At 43.7% G+C, this 22,825-nt stretch overlaps 2 pseudogenes; one reads left to right on the top strand and one right to left on the bottom strand.

Annotated features, from left to right (window-relative positions):
• Nucleotides 1-383: 383 nt before the first annotated feature.
• On the top strand, nucleotides 384-8,587 carry LOC119442173 (vesicle transport protein USE1-like; annotated as a pseudogene).
• Nucleotides 8,588-8,681: 94 nt separating this feature from the next.
• LOC119442162 (activating signal cointegrator 1-like) overlaps nucleotides 8,682-22,825 on the bottom strand; it is a 40,872-nt pseudogene continuing 26,728 nt past the window's right edge.

Here is a 22,825-nt window from a genome sequence, read left to right as displayed (position 1 = left end):
TATCTGTTTTTGATGCAAAGTGGTGCCGTGGTGCTTCGGAGAAGTTTGTAAGCTTTGTCCTTGAATTTGTAAAAGAAAACTTGATTTCCCACAATTTTTGTAAAAATTTGAGCCATAAATAAAAATATTGCTTTTTATATGTAGCAAATTTTATTCAGATTTGTTAGGATAAACGCACAGGTAGCCACCATAGCGCAGGTCACTGTACAATCATTGCTCGCTTAATCCCACTTCCGATGCATGTTTGGAGGCTGTCACTTTTTTTGCCGTCAAATGGAAGTGAAACCAATGCAGGCTTTTATTTGCAATCATCATCATCTACAACAGATGATCATGGTGACGTAAACATCATCGACGTCACATTGGTGTCGTCGGCTTCCAGCATGGCACCCCTGTCACAGCTAGAGATCAACTTTTGTAGACTGTTGTGGAGTAGTGCGAAGCTCTTGCTAATGACCGAAATCCCACAAATTGGAGATTCAAAAAGGTAACAGATCGGGCTAGTAAACAAGCTAAGAATAACCTCTCTCATTGGAGAGGTTACAGATTGTCCAGTTGCATCGACATGGTCGGATCAGGGAGCAACAGTTCGTTTAAATTGCCTAGCCGCAGAAATTTGACTACAGGTTGCCTTATCATTTCGCACGTTTTGCTGTAATGTTCCAGGTTGCAAATCCTGAGAGGTTAAAAGCTCTCAGATAGCTGACGAGGCTTTCTGCTCCCTGTTATTTATTTATTTTTATTTTTGGGGGGGTGAAAAATTGGTAACCGAACTTCTAGTCTCACGAAAGACATGCATGTAAACATGAGAGCAGCAGCTTTAGCTGATGCACGTTTGTTCACGCACCAAATACCTATGAGCAAGTTTACTGGTTTTAATTGATTTTCCTGGGTGTCCGTACAATGTAGCCAAGTATCGGAAGGCAGTTTCGGATGCAAAAGTCGCATACAAGATGACCTGGCTGCATGGGATTCGTAATCTTACAGGTTATTTTTATTTTAATGGGCGTGTTGATCGGCGCTGTAAAATGACGCAACAGGTGATTTACGACTTAATGCATTTCATAGTAGTCCATCGATTGGCATTGCAAATCTCATAATTGATTTACTCTGTCAACATATTTGTTTTTCAGTATGTTCAAAGCCTTGAAGATGTTACTAGATCTGAGGAACATAAACACATGGTAAGTGCCTGCACTTTCTCATTTACTCTTTATTTTTTCTGAATCTAGCGTTGAGGGAACATATTTTGCAGTCAGCCAAGCAAGGACACATTGCTGCATTACACGAGCGAAGTGGACTTTCTGAAACGCCTTATTGCTGTGGATACACAATACACAAGCAAGTACTGCAGGACATTTGCGTTATTTGTTTTTAAGCATTTTGTATGGTAGCATAGTTTGGGCAGATGCTGTGTGGGAGTACAATTTCCTGACAGTGGCCTTTTAATCGCAAACACTGCAGCCACACAATAGTCCAGAAAAGACCCTCAGCCATGAGCAGCTCACCCTAAAGCCTGTCCCTGATGGCAACGCCAAGGAGATACTGCTCAAATGGCAGACCAAGGCAATTCGTGATGTCCGTGAGGAGCTGCTGGAGTCCCGATCATCTGCCAAGACAATTGGTGAGAGCATGATGCAAGGCATGGGGAGTGATTTCTTGCAGCTTATTTGTGCGCTTCTTAGATGAGTTCAGGTTCCCACACACTTGGTGCTTATATGCTGCAGTTATGATGCATAAAGTGTAAGCAACTGCACAATGCATGATGAGGGTAAAAAAAGACACCAAACACCAGTGCAGCAAATTGCCTGAAATATGATGGGCATCTGGTTATCAGCCCGCAAGATTTTATAGATGCAGATATGTCCAAGATGGAATGCATATATTTATAAAGACTGTTGTAGCAGTATGTGTGCCCACTGTTTATAGATCGTTTTCTTATGATGTCACGGACATAGCTTTTCTCCCTGTTATTAGTACCTAAACATGGCTCCCACGGTAATGCCAGTGCACCTTATTATCATGCATAGAGTGTTTTGCTTTCTGACTGTGGCCATTTTTTACCAGATTATCTCTGTTATTGGTTGGTCGCTCTGCGCAAGACACACCTGTGGTGCTGTCCCATTCCTTATCTATGCGACTTCTCGAAATGCTGGTATCACAACATGGTGGCCATGATGACGTCAATGCAAACCATCTATTATCCATCTAGTACATGTTAGTGGCATAATGTGAATCTAGTTTTTACACATTAAGATTCTAGGTACAAAAAAAACTTCGGAGTCCCTCCTGGATTTTGCTTCTCACATGCCAAAATTTGCCTCCGACAGATGCCTGAATATTGTCAGAACTGTTTATTGAAAAAGCAGTTGTAAAAAAGAACAGCCACAAGATGAATGAAAATGAGGACACAGACCTCAACTATTAACTGAAATATCACATGTGCATTAAGGTGATGAAGGTGCCAGCAACTTTGTCAACCAACCATGGACCGTGGAGACGTGTTCACTCTCAAGAGTTCAGGCATGAAAGTTATTCTTTTTGAAGGACAGCTCGACTGTAAGACACATTTCTTCATCATAGTGTATGAATAGAATTTTACTATCCTTGAGTTTGGAAGAACAGTTGCATTTGCGATAGAGCAACAAAAGGCTATATGGTGCTGATCAACGACTGGTCAGTGCGAAGGTTAGTGAATGATTGCTGACAACTTTCTCAAGTGTTTACAAACATGTTCACAAAGCTTTTTCAAGTCATGAGCATGTCAGTAATCTGTTTTCATATTGACTGTAAGATGCACTTCTTCACTGCAGTGTCTGATGGAACTTCACTATCTTCAAACTTCAGAGAACAATTGCATTTGCAATAGTGCAACAAAAGGTCACATGGCGCTGGTCAATGACAGGTCGTTGCGATCAGTCAGTGAATGATCACTAACAACTTTGTCAGGCATTCAAGAACATGCTCACATAACTTGTTAAAGTCACGAGCATGCCAGATATGTGTATTCATGTATAGGTTTAGGACACCATACTGACCTTAACATTCCCAACTGCCTTTAGGCATGCTAAGCTTCAAATGAGTGTGGTGGCTTCCTAAACTGCTTAGCAAAGCAGGAATCCTTCTTCTCCAATATTTATTCATGTTCTTTATACTTTTTCTACTCTGTCTTTACAGCCAATACTTGGGGTGTGCAACTACTCAAGACTTTTGAATAATGAATCAAGTATTGTCCTATTTGATTCTGTGTTCGAATCGAATAGTCACTATTAGAACACCTAAATAGTTTTTGAATACTTCAGATTGTCAACTGTACACGATCAAACATGAAATTTAAGCAAAAATATGATAACCTTTATCTCATCTATCGCGAACATAACATGCTATAGCATGCTGCATCACTTGGACAGCCAGATTTTTCCAGCTAAACAGAATCATTCACCATAAAATGTTTACACATGGGATTCGGCAGTGGATATTGTTTAGTATGTACTAGTATTTATAGATGCAGCACCTGTATCCTCTCAATGGATTAAATCTGAATATGTTTCACTGCAGCATACGACTGTACCACCTGCCACAACCATTCAAACTAGAAAGAAAGTGCTTTTTATTTAGTGCTGCCATTTCTGCAGACGAAATGCGTTTCTGATTTGGTCCTGAAGGTATGCACAGATGTTAACACGTTCACTGCGGCAGTACCTTTTAGTTACGATTCCTGTGCTTAGTGACGCACCAGTGGGTCACTAGTCATATTCAAGTGCACCATGGCCCACCAGTGAGTTACCAGGAAGTTGTGCTCCTTTGAATGTTCCTCAAGGTACAGAGAGATGGCACCATGACATGTCAGGCCAGAAGGAACAATAAATTTTACTCTTCGTTGATTTCTAGGAAAGACGTGGCTTGCACACTGCAAGAAAGCCTTGCACAGCCACACAGGGGGAATAACTGCCATGACGCACCCATAAGTAACCCCCCATGACCCACGCCACAGTGAACATGTTAATTGACTCACAAGGCTTAACTTTACATGATAATGTATGACCACACATGCTCTGAAGAGCCCCGAGTTTGTGAACAAACTGCCTAATTGGTCCAAATGCTTCCTTTTGTGTTCATTTAGTAAAGCATGCTCTATAATGTGCAGTATAATGACAGAAAATTTCAAACATTGGTAATACCAGGACGTGAAAATTGTTCGATATTGTTACGGCGCAACCAAGAGTGGCGCCCGTCAGAAGAAGACAATTTGACATGTAGAGGTGGACTCGGTCTCAACAGCCATCTTGTTTATGTATCGTAGTCTCTCTTGTAAATAGCGTAAATACATCTTTATATGCGACTTCCGCATTTTAACAATATTAAAGGGGCCCTGAACTACTTTTCATCGAAGTGGAGAAAGACATTTGAAGTAAAAATAGGCTATTTCAGAAATACTTTGCCGCAAAAAGTACTTCAGTACGTTCAGCAGAAGCGCAGTTATTGGCAATCAAACACAGCCTCCGCTGTGCTCCCCTTCCTCCTTCAATGCCTTACACTGCGAAGGCTACGGCGGAGTGTAACGCTCCGCCTTCGAAATGTCACTGTAGCTCGCAGTTCAAATTTTATGTTGGATGTTGACGTAGATGCCAGGACTTCCGATTTCAGTGCCTACAACGCGCTAAATGTAAGCCAAGTGTGGTTGTCCACAGTGAGCAGCCAGCCAGTGGACTCGTGGCGGCACCCCGCGGCGTAGCGAACGAGAGCGACCAATAGCAGCCGCGTATTTGAATGTGCTTTATTACTTAATACAGCACACAGAAGAGAGTGAGGATCATGGCTTCTGTTGAAACAAGAGCGTTTAAAAGAAAGGTAACTTCGCGCTCCGCTTGAGAGCTTGACACACCGCTTACGGCAAGAAAACTTGACTGAGATGTTCACAGCAGCGTATGCTACCCGAAGACTATGTTATTTCACCAAGCCCAAGGGGTGGTTCAGGGCCCCTTTAATGGTGACAAGGCTTGGTCAGCAGAAGGCATGGTGAGAAGAAAAAAGTTACAATTACAAGGCTACCTTCTGCTGCTGAAAAAGACTGCCATTAGCACTTGCAAATGTTTGCCTAAAAGCAGTTATTCTGGTCATTTCTGCTCGGCCTCTTGTCACTATGCATTAGCCGTGTGACCTTGCGTAACAAAGTTAGTGTTTTGCAACATTGCCCATTTCCTTCATTACATCGTACTGCATTGTTTTTGTGAAGGGAAGTTGGCCTAAAGGAGGGCCAGGTAGTTGGCATTCTTCCATTGCTCAGACACACAGTGAGTAGAGCAAAGTGCAGTAGAGAAAATTTTGTTTATGTTCCTGCCAGTCCAGTAGCTGGGTAGATTGAATTCCAACCATAAAGAAGTACTGACACATATTTTACAAGTTGTTTAACTCTGCCACATCCATTGCGAAGTCCAATTTCTATTTTCTTTATGCGCCTCTCACTTCTTTTTTTTCTAACTGTTAGCAGGTGACAACAAGGGATTGTGAGAACGAGTTTCGGGCCAGAGTGCTGGTGAAGATTTTGATGCCGTTCTGCATTACCACAACTCCATGCAGGAGAAAATTGCTTGGGAAATGGTCTCCTTGGCACAGAACCTGAAGCAGAATTCAGTGCTTGCTGGACACATTGTGAAAAAGGACACAGAGGTAATAGATTTTTACCTTGCAGTAACCTGCATGCTTAGTGTATGCGAGTACTAGAGCAGGCACAAAAATTCTGCTTAGAGCATTTGGACATAGTGCCATGTAAGGTGTTAGCAACAGGCACTGGTGGTCAAACAGCAGTGGTGGTAATGAGACTATGAAAATCAAACTGTGCACAGTTGCTGTGTGTGCCAGAAGCACTTGACTGCTCGAATGTAGAGCTCTAGGAAACTTTGCAGTTCATTGGAATGTTGTGCTAACTTGCCGTGGGCCTCCTTATTTGAAAACTCTTTATTATTGGCGCCGATGACCGCGAGGAGCAGTGCCGAGTGACCTGAGGTGCATTCCTCGCTCTTGTCTGTCACGCAGATTGGCCTTAATGAGCTCATAACCCACAGAAACCACCTGCCACAGAACTGGAAAAACTCTCCTGTTCCCTGGACGAAAACTAGAAAGCAAAATTTTCTAAGCAATATAAAACTGTCATTAGGCACAGTATGACCTACAATTAAACTGAAAGCCTCACTGGTGTTTAGGACAACTTTGTTATTTTTTCACCTTCAGAGGTAAAAAAAAGCACTTTATACTATTCGACTGAAATTCTATCACTACAAAATATTTTCCAGACCTTCATATATGAACTGAGTTCTTTCATACTAATTTGGTGTTCCCTTTAATAACAGTAGAGTTTACTATACATCTCGATTCCTAGGTACCTAAGGTACCAATAGCTAGCTACATTCTTGTTACGCAATATGAGTAGCCACTTGAGCATGTGCAGCACTGTGTCTTTTGCACAAAGTTTGTAAGCATAAAAGTTTGTGTTAAATTTTCTGATATTCAATATTAACTTTTTTTTTCTTGATTCGATTTCAAATAAACTATTCCGTATTCGGACACCCCTACTTTCAAGCTGTTAAACGCATATAAAGACACTGTGTTTATACCATGTTCAGAATATTTTAAATAAAATAAAATTGCTTGTGTGTGTTTAACCTACAAAACAACTTAATAATGCTGTGTTTCTGAGGCTTATGTAAGTACATGCATCAGGTGTTGAATAGATGTGGCAATGAGAAGTAAAAAATGTCAGAAGTTAAATCAGGACACAAAATTACCTCTCGACATTCAAAAACAAGGGTCTGGGAGAATGTCTTCGAACATGCACATGGTATCCTTTTATATTGTAGATTTGAACGTCCATTAACCTACCTGAGGTAATACAGTAGGAATAAAATTAAGGTTCCCAATATGTTCATCTTGTCAGACTTATCCTCTATAGATAGACATGACTGTGAGGTCATTAGGAGAAGCATTTCTTTAAACTTTACTACAAATTCCAAAGTTCATGCAATGCAAGTTCAGTGGAAAATCATAATTGATGCATTCTTTTGCCACCAAGCCTTGTGCTCACTAGTGCAACCTAGTCGGTGAAACTGTGAAGTCCAGGCTGCGTGCCAGGCTCCACGGATTTTCAACTTTTTAGATATTTTAGCACCCAAGCTAAATAATGGGTTTACAATTGTGCTTCCAATTCATTCGAAATGCTTTAGGTACACTGAGTACAAGACAAAACATTTTGTCATTGTGCAATCCACTTTCAAAACAAAGTGCACTGGATACTTTTTGGTATGATCACTACATGGCTCACCTGAATTGCAAGAGATAAAGTACATACAACCTGACTGCTTCAGGTTCAGTCAGTGGTTCCCAGCAAGATCAGTCAGTGGTCCCCGGCAAGATTACATAGCACCCTAAACATCAAACATGTGCAAAATTTGCCCATTCATGCTCTATGAGCTGCGCTTAATAGCTATTTTAGCCACATTATACTGCCCCCTGGGAAGCCAAAAAAAATTGGAGGACGCTTAAGCTTCGCCTTTAAGAGTAGAACGCGATAGCGTTATCGGGACCCATTCGCATCGCACTGTTCGCATACGGCAAGTAGGCTTCATTCACTGCAACACTAAACGTGGGAAAGCTAGCTTACAAAGACCAAGCTTACACCGATCCCCTTAAAGTCGGCTTCACTTTTAAACTGAAATGCATTGCTGGAAAGACATTTTTCCAGGGGCAATATAAGTGGTGTTATATTAAAATGTGAAGGCCCTAGCACTTTCTTTATTATTTTATTAATTGTTTGCTATTGCCCTGCACGCGCAGGTCTGATAGAAATGCTGGAAAAGGGGTTTGTGTTTGGGTTTCCTCGTAGCAGAATTAGGTTTTCTCGTTCATTCAAATTACAATCTGACACCAATTGGTAAACAATCCGACGGCGAATTCGACGCCGAATGGTAAAGTCGTACTTTACCATTTTTCTGATGGATTTCACTGTGAGAAATTCAATTTTTGTTCACCAAAACCTTGCACCACGTGGAGGGCATGCGCAGTCGATGTGGTTGGATGATTTTCCCCGCCACCCGCAATCACACGCCGGTTGCCGACGCTGGATTTTCTGCGACACGCCGGGGCCCTAAACACTATCGCGTCAATATTCGACTGAAAACTGAATTCCTTTTCCAACCCAGGGGGTCTTCGAATACATTGAAAATGTAGCTGGCCAACAAAGGGCCAACAAATTCCTCTGAGGTTTGTTCGAATTATTGCAAGTCTACTGTGTGTAGTTATAGAAGTAATAAGTAGCAAAGCAAAAATATTTTGCTGGCATGACTTTCACCATGTTGAAGTGAACTAAAGAATGTTTACCTTCCAGGCTGTTGAAAAGAGTGTGCAATCTGCGGACCAAAACTACGAGCGACTACAAAATGAGCTGCAACAGCTTGAGGAGCACATACGTCGCTCGTGTAACTGTTGGATCTGGCTTATGCTTGCGATCATGTTTTTTGTCTTCCTCAACAAGGTTGTCTTCATGCGCATTTTTCTGAAGTGATGAAGGCTCACACGCCATGTTAGTAACTCCATGTACTAAATACTAAATGTACAATAAAGAATTTATTTTCTGCGTTAAAAAAAAAGACCTTTTCTTTTCTACAGTGGAAAAACTGGTCAGCTTGTCAAGATCTGAGGACAGAGCAACGTCTTCTTGCTGCATGGTGCAGCCTCGAGTCCATTTTGACTATACCAAAGAATGTTTTGACAATGGCGTAAGACACTGAAAAGCTGGATGCAAAGTGTGGCATTGTCATTGGTTTTATACTTCCTGGCTTGCCATAAAAGGCATGGCTTAGACAGAAAAGGTACACATCGCAATGAATTACATAGGCTAGGCTTAGTTGCGAGAAATCAGTAAAACACATCTGCCAGTCTATCAAGCAACATGCAATTCATATGAATCTAAGCGCCATAACATGTGAACTTAAAGGAAGAATAAAGAGAAATCATTTGAGCTGCATTAGTAAATTATCCTTCCACAATGCCAAAAAAGCCACTCTTACAGTTAGAAGAGGCTAGGATGTGATGGATTTTGATGGAGCCTGCTCAGGCCTAGTTAGCTCCTTATTGGTAAATTTGGACTATATTAGTTCAAGAAGCGCCAAAGACTTTAACTTAGCAAGTTTCAGGAACATTTACTGAGCCACAATGGTCAAAATATGAGAAAAAAATATCAAACCAGTTTCGTCACACTGACATACCGGCACTAGGATTCTGACACGAAGTTCAACAAACACAACTTTGACCTTCATTTTATTATGTAATAATCGACCCCTTACTGCAAAATTAAAAAATATGGTTTCTAACCAATACTTTATCAGTCTAAACTGACGTACTATTTCTTTTTAGTGTCCCTTTAGATGAGTACCACGGATTATAAAAGCTGCCTTACAACTGTTTAGTCTCAAGCTCTTCAGCTTAGCATAAGCTGCCTAAAAGATAAGACAGACTGTCAGGCCTCTGATATGAGGCAGCCTTGTAAGGCAATACACAATCAAATGACTCTTTTAGTACTAACTTTATCTTCACTATTCGCAGCTGTAATTGCATATACTCAGCTCGTACACTTACAGATTTTGTGCTGCCCCTTCATTGGGAACTTTGTTTTCAGTTCTTGAGGTTCCTCACATATGAAGAGGAATGGAGAGAAGCATTCCCCAAATGGATACTAAAATAGGTAAAAAGGAAAGGGCAAGACTGCTTAGAAACAGCAACAGAAGAAGTGGTTCTAGAAGTGGCTATACTCTGAACATCAGTACATAGTGTGCGTGTTATGTGATGTAAAAATGGTTTACGAAATACTAAACTATATCTGGACACAGTTATAACAGCCCAACTTATAATGAGTACTCATTTTTATCAACAAAGGCTGGTGAAACTTGCACGTAGGTAAAGGCATTCTTTCAGAATGAAAGGTGCACGGACTATTAACTCGGCCAGAGCAAACACAGTGGTCTTTCGCAACACTGAAGTGACACTTCACAAAGGCATTCTTTCAGAATGAGAGGTGCATGGACTATTAACTCGGTCAGAGCAACACCGAAGTGACACTTCGCATGGCTGAGTCCCTGAAGTTCTACGTGGTTTCAAGATGCCCGCCTGTCGGCATGCTGTGCTTGGCACAGTGGAGTGCGTGCTCTTGTGATGGCATCCCCGTTGGGGTGAAAAAAAAAGAGAAAAACCCTGAGTAGCCATATGATTAACAAGTTCAACCTCCTGGCAAACGATAACCACTGCCCAATCAAGGATGCAGCAGCAAGTGCCCTCAAAGGGAACATGTATAACATGAGCCAGTGAATCGCCTCTTCTACTCTTTTAGGAGGAGCCTCTCCTGCATGATTATCTTTAGAGCATATCTTCAGAGCAAGACATCTTGCTTCCCCCCAGTAATGTTCTTGCCTGTCTTGCGTCTGCAAGAATGAGGCAGAACACTGCTTTGAAAGGCGCTGATTTTTGGCTTCTTTAGCAATGTGCTTGACTTTTGAATTCGTGCAGTACTTAATGCAACGTGTGCTGTCAGCTTCTCTATAGCAGAGTGCAGAAAGAAAAGTACAGAGATAATGAAGATTCCTATTGTAATATCTTTTGATTCAGGTGTTTTTTAAAAAAACTTTTAACAATTTTCACTGGTGTGAACTTCGACTGCCCACAGCAGGTCTTTTTCATGAGTGAGGAAGAGCACGGCAGAGATGCAGAAACATGGCACTGATTTCCTCCTTTCACTGGCATGCACAACGTTTAGAGTATGAGTGGTCTTCACGTGTGATGATGTACTTGAAAATTCAAAATATTTGTTCACATTTAGCGCTGCCCATGTAGATATTATCACATGTTCAATAGTGATATGCCTTGGTGCCATTCATTCACATGTGCAATGAAAGCAGGTGTATCACCGTGATGGCATCGTTTTGCAACAGGTACAAAACTGAATGAGAAAGTCTGGTGGCGACTGTGACTGGGAAAAACGTTTACGGCCATCCTCAGTGACACGGTCCCTGATAGCCTATTTCAAGAAGCCTGTAGCACACCGATTGCCTTCTAAGAAATAGTAAAACAGTGCTGGCTGCCTTGCAGCTTTCCTACACAGTTTTCTAGTTTACAGTAGAACCCCGCTGTCACGTTCCCGGGTGCTGCGTTTTCCCGGCTGTTACGTCGTTTTCGGCCGGTCCCGGCACAGCTCCCATAGAACCCAATGCATAGGTAACCCCGCTGTTACGTCGCAACTATGGGACCGTTCCCGCATCATACGTTGCGAACTGCCACACCGCGCCGGCCCGAGCGGCCATTTTGACTTTTCATGTCGCTTGGCTTGGTTGCTTGACGATGGCATTGGCCGCCTAAAGTGCTGGGGGTAACATTTATTACGTATTTTCGGTTTCCACCAGCAAAAGTATGGCCTTTGATATCGGCTTTTGCTATCTAAATGATGTCTATGACGCGTTGCGGCCCTAAAATTGGTTTTGGCTCATAGATGTTCCGTATAAAGTCCAAGGGCGATAACGCCATCGCCGCGCGCCGTATGCTTTCTTTCGTGCGCGAGACGCAGTCGTCGGCTCCCCTCGCACGCTTTCACTCGCACATACAGGATACGTCGCCGCGCGGCCGTGTGCTGAATTTGCGAGTGAAAGCGTGCGAAGGGAGCCGACGACCACGTCTCGCGCGCGAAAGAAAAGCAGGGAGGAAGCGCGCCTCCTTCGGTTGCGCTCAAGGCACCAGCGAGGGAGCGAGGGGGGGGGGGGATAGTGGGCAGCGTTGTGCTCTGGCATCATACTGCGCGGCGGCGCGCGGTCCCGCGGGCCGTGTCTTGAAAGCGATCTGCGTGGGGGCAGATTCTACGCAGTGTAGGTGCGTCTGCGGCTCGTGGCTTTGTGCGTGCTGCGTGTTCTCGGCGCTCAGTTTGGGTTGAAGCGATAGACAACAGCACGAAGTTCACTTCGCTCGCTTCTGCAGCGGCGCTTAACTGCGCGTGTCCGCTCTCATCGAGTGTGATGTGTTCATGTTTGCCTCTGGGCGCTGACACCATGTTTGTTAATTAGTTAATAACCGAATGTTTACAAGTTTATACAGACTATAAAACTACTATTCTTACTTTGTATAGCTCATCGCAATCGATACTTCGGCTGTCGGGCGAAACTACTTTTTGTCGAACGTAAGAATTAAAATAATATTGTGTGCAGTTCAACACTACTCCCATTGCTCAATTTTTCCTGTTTCCTGGCTCTTGCGTTTCCCGGCTCTTACGTTTTTTTTTACGGTCCCGTGAAAAACGTAACAGCGGGGTTCTACTGTACTTGTTAGGGCTTTGAATTCAAGCAGGAGTTGTGAAGAGTGCCAGAGGAGAGATGCAAGAAAACAACATGTAAGCTTAAACCTTACTGAACAAGAGCGAATGATTTGTCAGCATGTAATGATTTGTTTCCAATATGTGCCAGAGCATTATGTATAGGAGGATAGCTTAAAGCAGCAGATAGCAAAAAATAAGTGAAGGATCAGCTTGTGTGTTGGCTGTTTGCTACACCTTCACTGCATGTTTTTTTGCTGTACACTATATAGTGCCCCTTATGGTTACAAACATGTAGCTAATCCATATGCTAGCTGTTAGCTGCCTGTATTATTGTTCTGTGCATGGATTTATTATCATGCAGTAATAACAAACACTGCAGGCCATTGGTGCACTAGAGGTCACTGAAACTTTTAGAAGATGGAAGAGACACCTGTTTATGATAGATGTCCTAGGGCAGGCACTCAACAAGGTTGACACATCCCAAAAGGCAGCTTGTTGGGTACTCATCTGGAAAACTAACAATTTCTCCCGTCCCTGCCATGGAGAGAAAGAAAAAAAAATTGGTAGTTTAAAAAAATCGTAGCATTGAAATGGACATTTCCTCAAAGTGTCGTCATGCTCTGTTTGAAACAGAAACTAGACACTGATATCATATCTGCTAAAAAAAGATGGTTTTTAAGCTAACCTAACCTAGCTCCGATGCATCACATTACCTTTAATTTACTTAATGATTTGTGTCAGCATACTCTCAATCCTGTAGAGGTTATAACTGCAGAGGTATGCACCCGTGTTAATAAAATGGGATAAAAGCCGCCATGCTTATTGCTACAAGACATGACACAATGCACTCTACAAAGTTTCCCGCTCTTATAATCATGGCTTGACCTCGGGCGTTTCCCAGTGTTGTGATCAATAAAAGTTGAACAAGGGAAGCATTGGTCAAGAGCATTGTTTCGACAATGGGACTTGTAGTTGTCTGCGCCTTGCTCAATCGCTGTCAAGCACTTCAAGCCTCCAGCAACCCAGTGTGTTGACAGCTAGTGGCACATATATATAATGAAAAACAAGTGCCTTACCTTCGACAATCTTGCGATAGATGTCAACCACTTTACTGATGTCCTCCTGGGTTGGCTGCTTGCTGGCTGAATGGATCCACAGACGGCCCCTGTATGTTGTAAACCAAGCGTGCCCTTCGTGCCTGCAAACAGGCAGAAAACACAGCCAACTTACACATTAATTCAAAATGCACATAGACAGTCAATTGTTCTATAAAATATCCTAAGTTGAAAAAGATATCACACACAATAAAATCATGACAGATTGATATACACACACTGAGTGCATGCTCCTGGTAAGGATACTCCCATGGCCACTTGTTTAACGTGGGCCAGTACAATCAAACCCGGATATACAGAACCCACATATAACGAATTATTGTGTATATCAAACAGCTGTAAAATCCCATTGAAAATCCCATGCAAATGTAAAGACTGTTTTTTCATGGCCGCCGCCATTGCGTAGGCAGTGGGGCCATCTATGGGCAGTTGGCATGCTGGCTTGGGCGAACGCCCGTGTTATATGCTACGGCATACGCTCGGCGGCAGTTTCTGGTGGATTTATTCACTCTCCCGCGGTCTATTTAGCATGCAATGGCATCTTCTATGTGGGGAACGGTCCTGTAAGGTGTAGTGAGGGAATTTAAGTCTGAACTAATTAAGCAGCTGGAGTTTCTGCTGGTGTTAGGGCAGACGGAAACACCCAGCGCGAGGTGTGCGCGTTTGTTTGAGCTTACAATCAGCCTCGAATATCAGTTAGGTATTTCTGAAAAATTTCTTTCACGAATGTTACCTTACTGCAGCATTCTCAGCACTGTAATTCTAAGCTCTGGTTTAGCTGCAACGAGTAGTTATGAAACATCTGACAATCCTAACAGCGTGTCACCAATCCTAACAGTTTGGTAAATAATAACCGCATACCGTACAGTTTGAATCACACTATTCAAGTGGTCGAACGACCAATTGCAGACTGCACGAGCGTCCAAGGCAGTACTAAATGCTGTGTTATAGATCTGTTTGTTCTACAGTAAGACCACTTATAACGTAACTGCTTATAGTGCAGGACCGGATATAGTGCGGTCTTTTCAGACTCCCGTAATTTTCCCATAGCACTCTATGTATACAGGTATCGCTTATAGTGCAGTTGCGGGAAACGAAATACCGGTTACAGTGCGGCTGCCTGGGATACAGAAGTCAGCAGAGACGGTGAACGCTCCCCTCAAACGGGGGCGCCAAGAAGTGCTCGAGGAAGAAAGAGAGACGAAGTGGAGGAGAAGGGCACGTGGTGCGAACGAACAGCCAGTGAGGCTAAAACCAGAATCTTGAGTGCGAGTCGTGAAATATCACGGCGCACATAGCGAGCGAGGGCCACGAAACTGCCAAGGCCTGCCTAACGCGCTTCACGATAATGGCAGTAAACGAAACTTCAGGGAGCGGGCGGCGCCGGCACGGCAGTCACGGGGAAGGCCGCACGCAGAGACCATGGAATGTGAGGGAGGAGAGCGGCAAGGAAGCAGATTTCGCCTCGGCAACTCCGCCGCTTAGGTGGCTCCCCTCGCCCTCCCTTGTAGCTCCCTCACTTTCGAGTGTCACCGTGCACGCCCGCCGCCATGCAGGAGCCGCCGCTACAGCCGGCCCGGCGGCAGCTCCCCGATGTTTCATTTTCTGCCGTTATCGGGAAGCGGGCAATCGCCGGCCTGGGACAGCGCTGCTGATTCCCTCTGCGCCATAGCCGCAGCGTGCAAGGTCAACACATGACTAGAAAATAGAGAAAGCATAAAGGAGAAAGAAGGGTTCACTGCCATTTCCTACGCGTGGCTATGGTAGCGTGGCTGAGATGTCGGCACGTACACGCATGTTCCGGCGCAACGCAGTATCGGCGACCTTGCCATTTGAGAGAGGGTGAAATTTCTGCCGCGTTTTTTTTCCTTGCTTTTTATTTGTTTTGTTCGCGCATGACATTGAGGGGTCCCTCCTAAGCTTTTACCCTATGGCGGTGCCGGCGCAATGCCGGTCGGAGGCGCCGCCGCGTGATTTGGTTCGAATTAACGAGATTCGACTGTAAATTGAATGCAAACGTTCTAGCCGCATTCCTCGACTGTCGCATACGCGTGACGGCTCGGGGCACATGTTTTGCATATGTGCGAGCCTTGAAAATTATTGCTTTGGTTATAGTGCGGTACCACTTACAGTGCGGATATTCGCAACTCCGGCGACTTATGTTATAAGCGGTCTACACTGTATATAGCGCATGGTCCAAGTGGTCCAAGCATGCGGCACGATCATGCGAAGTCTTATTTCGTCGTTATCCCGTGTTCTGTTTCATTTTGCCGCAAAAGGAGGACATATGAACTCTTTTTTTTTCAGTCTCATAAGTTAAGTCATCTACGACGCATTCACCCATCTTATGGAAATTGTGTCCTTACAAATAGCTGTTGGATTCCCTTTATACGATCCCCTTTGTATATTGAGCCTTACAGGGCAAAAAGGCAATGCCGATTGGAGCACGAAGTTTGCGTGTATCATGTTGGTTTAATTGCCAATCGCAGTGCTCGCTGTGTTGAGCAGAGCCTTCGGCCTCTTGCAGGAGGCTAATGAAGACATCGTGATTTGAAGTCTACTAGACTTAAAATGGGTGAGAATGATGCCGGTGGCTGATAGAAATGTTCTACAACAAGTCTTCGTTGAGTGAAAACCGATACATCCAACATAGTTCACAACACATACACCGCGGCTGATCATGCATGTCGCATTTTTGCATACCCACGAGAAATTTGTAGATACGTAGCTACTGTTGCGCCTAAAGGCTACACAGTGGTTGTTTGATGACCTCGTAAGACCTGACATCCCGTAAACTGCACTCAGAACTAGCTAAAACACCTCCAAATCGTTCCGCAGCGCGCGACCGGCAACACATTCAAGCCGCACCGCGCCGGCTCGCACAAGCCAGAGAGGAGGAAAGGCTTGTCGCGTGCCTTTTCCTCCTTGCCCGATGAAAAGGTCTATAGGGATGGTGCACACGTATATAGAATGCCTGTTCACGAGCACATTCGATATATCAAAAGCGGCGCCGCGCTGAAGACCTGAAAGAGCACCTCTTTGTGCACTTTGAGGTTTTCTGGCACCTGGCGGTGGAGAAGAGAATGTGCAGTCAGCTGAGCCACGTCAAGCTGTTTGGCTAGCCCGCATGCTACCTCAAACGTCAACATTCCTTCTTTCCGATTTTCATGGCGTCGTCGTGTGGGTAGAGTGCCTATTCGCAAGTTCATTTTCCGCAAGTGATGGCCACTGCAAATGTAAAGAAAAGAATTAACTTGGACTTTGCAAGGAAGTTTAAAGTGGTCCAGTAATTTGTACAGGTAACTAAAGTTTGCTTGCTTTTTTTCCGAGTTGCGTGCAGTAACTTAGCGGCCCTCGGATGCACCAATCGATATGCTGCCGTTTGCCTGTGGGCTTATTATTTTATATATCAAATTAACTATATATCGAACTTGTTTATGTTCCCCTTCAGATTCCATATATCCAGGTTCGACTGTATAATGTAAAACTATTCCAAATCCACCATTTTTCCTTGCATGATAGATCAGAGTGGCTCAGGCACATCCCATTTAGGTGGAGCCCGAGCCCTTTCGGCTTATCATGGAAGGCTAATGGCAGATTTGGAATAAAAACAGCTTGGAACAGTTTTACGTTATACTGGCCGTGGTCTGGTATGTGTAGCTTAGTCCATAAGTATTGCTCACATTCCCAGCAAATTGTAACCCATGGTTCTTCAGTTTTGGGAGTGCACAATTCAGGACATGGTTACATCTCTCTCGTTAGGATAGCCGTAAATGCTATATGTATTGTTCGATCAGTTTAACAAACTTCTTTCTATTGTGATAGCAATTATATGGATACTTGAAGCGTATTCAAGCCATTGGCGTCGACATCATTGTCGTGCTATCCTGCTGATGAAGCATGCGCGGCTCGAATGCGTAGGGTTAGAAGGTGAGGAGAAAAGCAATGTGACCATGACATTATGCGCATGCTATCAATGAATCAGTTTGTGACAACTTGTGGTTGATCTCGGATGTGCGCTGTCCAACCACAGAATGTGACCTGCTTCTTGGGAGAGGGCATTTCAAAACTGACATTTTCATGCAGTACACTGCTGGCCAATAGACCAAACAGTATTGCAGTGGTGCTAATACATTAGGTACTCACTTAGGTGGTAGAAAAAGAGATCTACAATTTCATTTTTCAAGAACTAGCCAAGTGTTCCCAAAGCTAACTTGCTGATTTACTTCACAAGCTCACAACATTTTTTTTTTCCATGAAGAGACAGTCCTCGGTCTCTGGCATGGCAGATCAGTGTCAAAGGCAAAGATGCCTTTTAAACAATGCCATAATTCAAAGCAAAAATATTATAATAATACCAAATTCTGAGGTGTTAAGTGCCAAAACCACAATCTGATTATGAGGCATGCCGTAGTGGGGAACTCCAGATTAATTTTGACCAACTGGGGTTTCTTAATGTGCGTTTAAGTCTAAGTACACAAGCGTTTTTACATTTCACCCCTATTGGAATGTGACTGCTGCAGCTTGGATCGAACCTGTGACCTCGAGCTCAGCAGCGCAATGCCATCATAGCCACTGGGCTACCGTGGTTGCTGACTGGTTCTTGCAGCAATAGAACTAAAGCTGAGTTGCCAGACAAGGAATTCGTGAAAATAGATGATTTCAGTATAGCTACACGTTTTAGAAATCAAATAGATTCCTCGTCACATTCAACACAGTGTAAAAACACTGAGCTACAGAACATCATCATACTTTTTGATGCCGGCCACTAGCAGACCAGCATATGGTTGTTGCACAGAGAGGGCAAAGCCATCGTCAGACATCTCCATGAGTGCTCGATCCTAAATGCGAGAGCTGAGGACTTGGTCAGTGCTTGAGGTGCACAGCAGGCTATTCTCGCCCATTAGACGGCTGCGTTTTGGTGCACGCAGGGCTCTGGTTGGCATATACTGCAGAACAAAGCAGATGATTGCGAGTTCCAAAATATTACAGTAAAACGCCCGACGACAGAACGTACTGGGAGGACAGCCAACCCTTTCACTGTTGTAGAATGATATTTCCCTAGCAGGACACCGATTAAAACAATCTAAACGGAAAAAATAGAAAGCATAACTCACAACACAACTAGTAAAGATGGTGCAATGGTTCTGACAACTTTTAGCAAAGTGAATTTTCACTGCCTTTAATCTTTCAAGTGCACATACCTCAGGAGGTGGCATATCCAAAGCTGGATCCATAAAGTGTGTGGATTCTACTTCTCTACACACACGGTCGTTGATATTTGCTTCAGCCATAGGTGCTACGAGTGACTGCAACAAGCTCTGGATGCTGGCATGCTGTGCCTCCTCCTTCACCACTTGGCGCCCAGCAAAATCTAGCGTCACCTGAAACAAATGAAGTTCAGCTTTTTCACAAGGTTATATAAAAGTGACAAAGACATGCAGCCCCCATTATTATGATGCATTTGTATTCTCAGCATGGCATTGTCTGGTGGTTGTATGCCTGCGTAGAAAAAAGTTATGGTGTTTAATGTGCTATAGGAAACCATGGGATATGAGGACTGCTGTAGTGGAGGGCTCTGGATTAATTTCAACCACCCGGGGTTCTTTAACATGCATCCAATATAAGTAAATGAGTGTTTTTGCATTTCACCTCTAACAAAATATGGCCGACACAGTGGGGAATCACTTAGCTCACAACCTCAGAAGCCGAATACCATAGCCACTAAGCTACTGTGGCAGGAATTTAATGATATCATAGCAGATTTTACAATGTCAGATAGACACAACTGAAAGCCAGAGGCCAGTGCAGATTCTACTGCCACAACTCTGGACTTTTCTTGAAAAGTTAACGAACCTTCTGTTGTCGTCTTGAAGCATTGAAGCATGCTGCTCTGCGCACAGCTCCTGTTTCTTCTTACGAATCATTTCTCGTTGCTCAAGTGTAAGCTATTTGCTGTCAGAGGAGTAGTAGTCAGCATTATCTATTACTCGTGTACAGCGTTCCCTGCAAGAATAGTCACCACAATTGTGAGAATAAGAAAATGTTACAAAGAGGTCGGGAGCTTGAACATTTTTACATGCATAATGACTAGAAACATGAACATTAGTTTTTCAGTACTGACTGACACTGGAATGTTACCACAATGAAATGAAATGTGAACAGAAGAGTGCATGGCTTTCAGTGCATGCTGCACCATCTAACAAAGTCCATGGCTTTACTTCCTACTCTCATCTTCTCAACCGTCACTCAGCTTAACAGCATTTTAATATCAGCACTTCAAGTCTCTGCTTTTCTACAATGCCCCTTCATGGATGCGAGTGAACAGAGATATTCTTCAGCCTCCTGTCCAAAACAACACGTCCACCGACAAGCATTGAAGGAAAGCAGAGGCTTGTATCACTTCACTGGTATGATATCAGAATACTGATAACCTGAATTAAAAAGGTTAGATAAGATGAGAGCAAGATGTGAAGTTGTAAGCCCTGTAGCTAATTGCACATGTGCAGCGGTTTTTCATAAGCACCGTTAGACAGTAGAGCCCATACCGAAAACCACGTACTACGCAGTTCACATTTCATTTTGCTGTGACAGTACCTTGACTGTAAAGTAATTGCTTTAGTGAAATTTTTAATCCAAGGAGTTTTTAGAAAATTGTCCAAGGACACTTTCACTGATGATGAAAAATTATTTTTCTAGGATTCTGCTTGCAAGTTTTATTGAAAGAAGCTTTCGCACACTACATCTGTAACCTCCATGAGGAATCAAGTGGTGTTTCTTTGATTAGCTTTTCAGGAAAACATAATTTCTTCCTACACAATGCTACTGAAGGGCGCTGATGCATGCATCATGCAGCCTTTTCTGGCTCTGTAATTTCTAGCATTAGAGAATCCCCATGCATGCTAAGGACTTCTAACAAAATAGAGCAACTACACTTGCATTTTACACTGCAGTTGTGGTTTCTGATCCAGCCATATTCTGTACTGACACAAGGCAGACTGGTCACTGCCATAACGAGAGCTTGAGAGGACGTGTTCACAGATACAAAGGGTTGCTTTTAGCCCATAGCAAAACATTTGAATGTTCTTCTGTTAAAAGAATGCATCGCTCTGAGTACGCACCATTTTGAGAAGTTACTGAGACAGAACCAATAGACTTTCACTACACCAGGGGTTCTCAAGCATGTTCGTTCCGGGGAACCCTGCTAAGCTTAATGAAGCGCCAAGGAACCCGTCCCCCTCCCCAAATTAAAATGTCCTTATTAAACTAATGTCGAATTATCCAGAGTATAAAGAAAAGAATAAATGAATACTTGCTACTTCAACACGCTTTTATTTACGGAATGCATCAGAAAATCTTGTTTCTATTTTGCACAAAAGCAGTGAGGAAGCTGAAATTCTCGTCATCTCATGACTGATTAAGGGCTAGCAGCAGCGAAGGCCTCGCAACATCCTTCGCAGCGCGGCCGCGGCGCGCGTCTTATCTGCAGACACGCTTTTCACTACCGTGCACACATCCAGTTATTTTTTCACTAGGAAGGTGGTCGCCAACAAATTGTTCGTCCATCAAGATGTAGCCGGTGCTCTTAATCTTTGACATTTTTGCACTGAGTCAAAGCACAACTACTGCTTGCCGCAACCGCTGCTGACGAAACCGCGGCCGTTATCGATGCTATCATAGACGGCGACTTTGCGGTTCAGAAGGCAGGTGGCCGACGCACTCACCAAGTCAAAACGGAACTACCATTTGCTGCAACAAGTATGGACGAATCCGCAGTCGCTATCGACGCGATCATGGATGGCGACTATGCAGTTATGAAGGCACGAAGCCGACGCGGGCACTGAGTCAAAACAAAACCACTGTTTGCCACAACCGCTGCAGATGAAACTGTGGTGGCTATCGACGCGATCACAGATGGCGACTACGCACTTATGGAAGCACGCGGCTAGCCACCAACGCGATGTTACGCATGGCGATTAACACAACAATAAGGGCTTTGAGGGCACAAATAAGCACAAAACATTCCGGCGTTCCTGTCAGTCACGTATCGCGTACGATTTCCGCTGAGGACCCTAGCGATGCGGACTGCGCCGCTTCGTTTTTGGACGCTAGCACCGTTTTTGCTCATTCGCGGCGTGCATTTGTGGTGCTCTGTGCATTATTTTTTTTTATTCCTCCGATGTATACGTCAGTGCGCACGCTATCGGCACCTACCCTATCTACAAACGGGAGAAATGCGCATGTTGGTAAGTTACGGCCTCCGAGATTCAAGTGCGAAAGCTTAGGCGCGCTGCCTGTTTTCGAAGGTTGGGTGGCTACAAGCTGCTGGCGGATTTATTGCCCTGTTCGTGTACTGCCGTTACGCGCTGTGATGTCCTTTTTGACACTCGGCCATGGGTAATGGAAGTTCTGTGGATCGAGCACACCTCTTGTTCGCCATTTTAGCCACTTATTTGGTGAGCGCGGGACCACAGAAAATTTATTAGTGGCTCGCCGAACCCCGAGCAGGGGCCTGCGGAACCCCAGGGTTCTGCGGAACCCACTTTGAGAACCCATGCACTAAACCACTGCTGCCACTAAGCATGTGCGTAGTGGGCTGAAGGGCAACTATGGCAAGGTGTGTGCTACCTGTACCATGACAAACCTGCTTCTTAAGGTCAAAAGGCAGGGAGGTGAGAATAAAAAAAAATTCTACAATAGGAGTGGGGTTGAGGAGGCATATCCCTCAACTTTCCCCTTAAGTTCACTGGAAATATACAGAATTAAATTAAAATTAAATTGAGGGGTTTAACGTGACAAAAGCATGATATGAGATGAGTCATGTCATAGTGGTGGGCTTCGGATTATTTTGAGCACCTGGGGTTCCTTAAGATGCATCTAAATTTAATAGAGGTGTGCTTTTTGAGACCGAATCAAACACGAATTGAATAGTGCCAGAAGTGAATCGAATCAAGTAGAATATTGAATAGTTTTAAAATAAGTTGCAAATAATGAACAGTCGTTATCACAATTAATATGTTTACATCCTAGTATTCTCAAAGTTAGCAAGTCTCTATCATTACACAGTATGTTATGAAGCGTTTATTAAAAGCAGCAATGAAGCATTAGGAGCAAACAAGTAGTTTCTTCGCGTGCACAGGGCTCTTCAAAGAATGCAAATGATCGCTGTATATACAGCTTGTAAAGTATGGCTACCTAAAAGATGTAGGCTGCTCCACTGCGCAAGTTCTCATGTTTTATGTCTATACTATGCTAGCGAGGGTTAATATTTACCATACTTTTGCTCCAAATTTATGTTTAATTGGGCGCAGTTGACATTTTGAAATATTCAGAAGGCATTATAAAAATATTCACATTTACAAAAAGT

The sequence above is a fragment of the Dermacentor silvarum genome, chromosome 1 (genome assembly GCF_013339745.2).
Source record: "Dermacentor silvarum isolate Dsil-2018 chromosome 1, BIME_Dsil_1.4, whole genome shotgun sequence".
Lineage (NCBI taxonomy): Eukaryota > Metazoa > Arthropoda > Arachnida > Ixodida > Ixodidae > Dermacentor > Dermacentor silvarum.
This window is presented reverse-complemented; position numbering and strand designations above follow the sequence as displayed.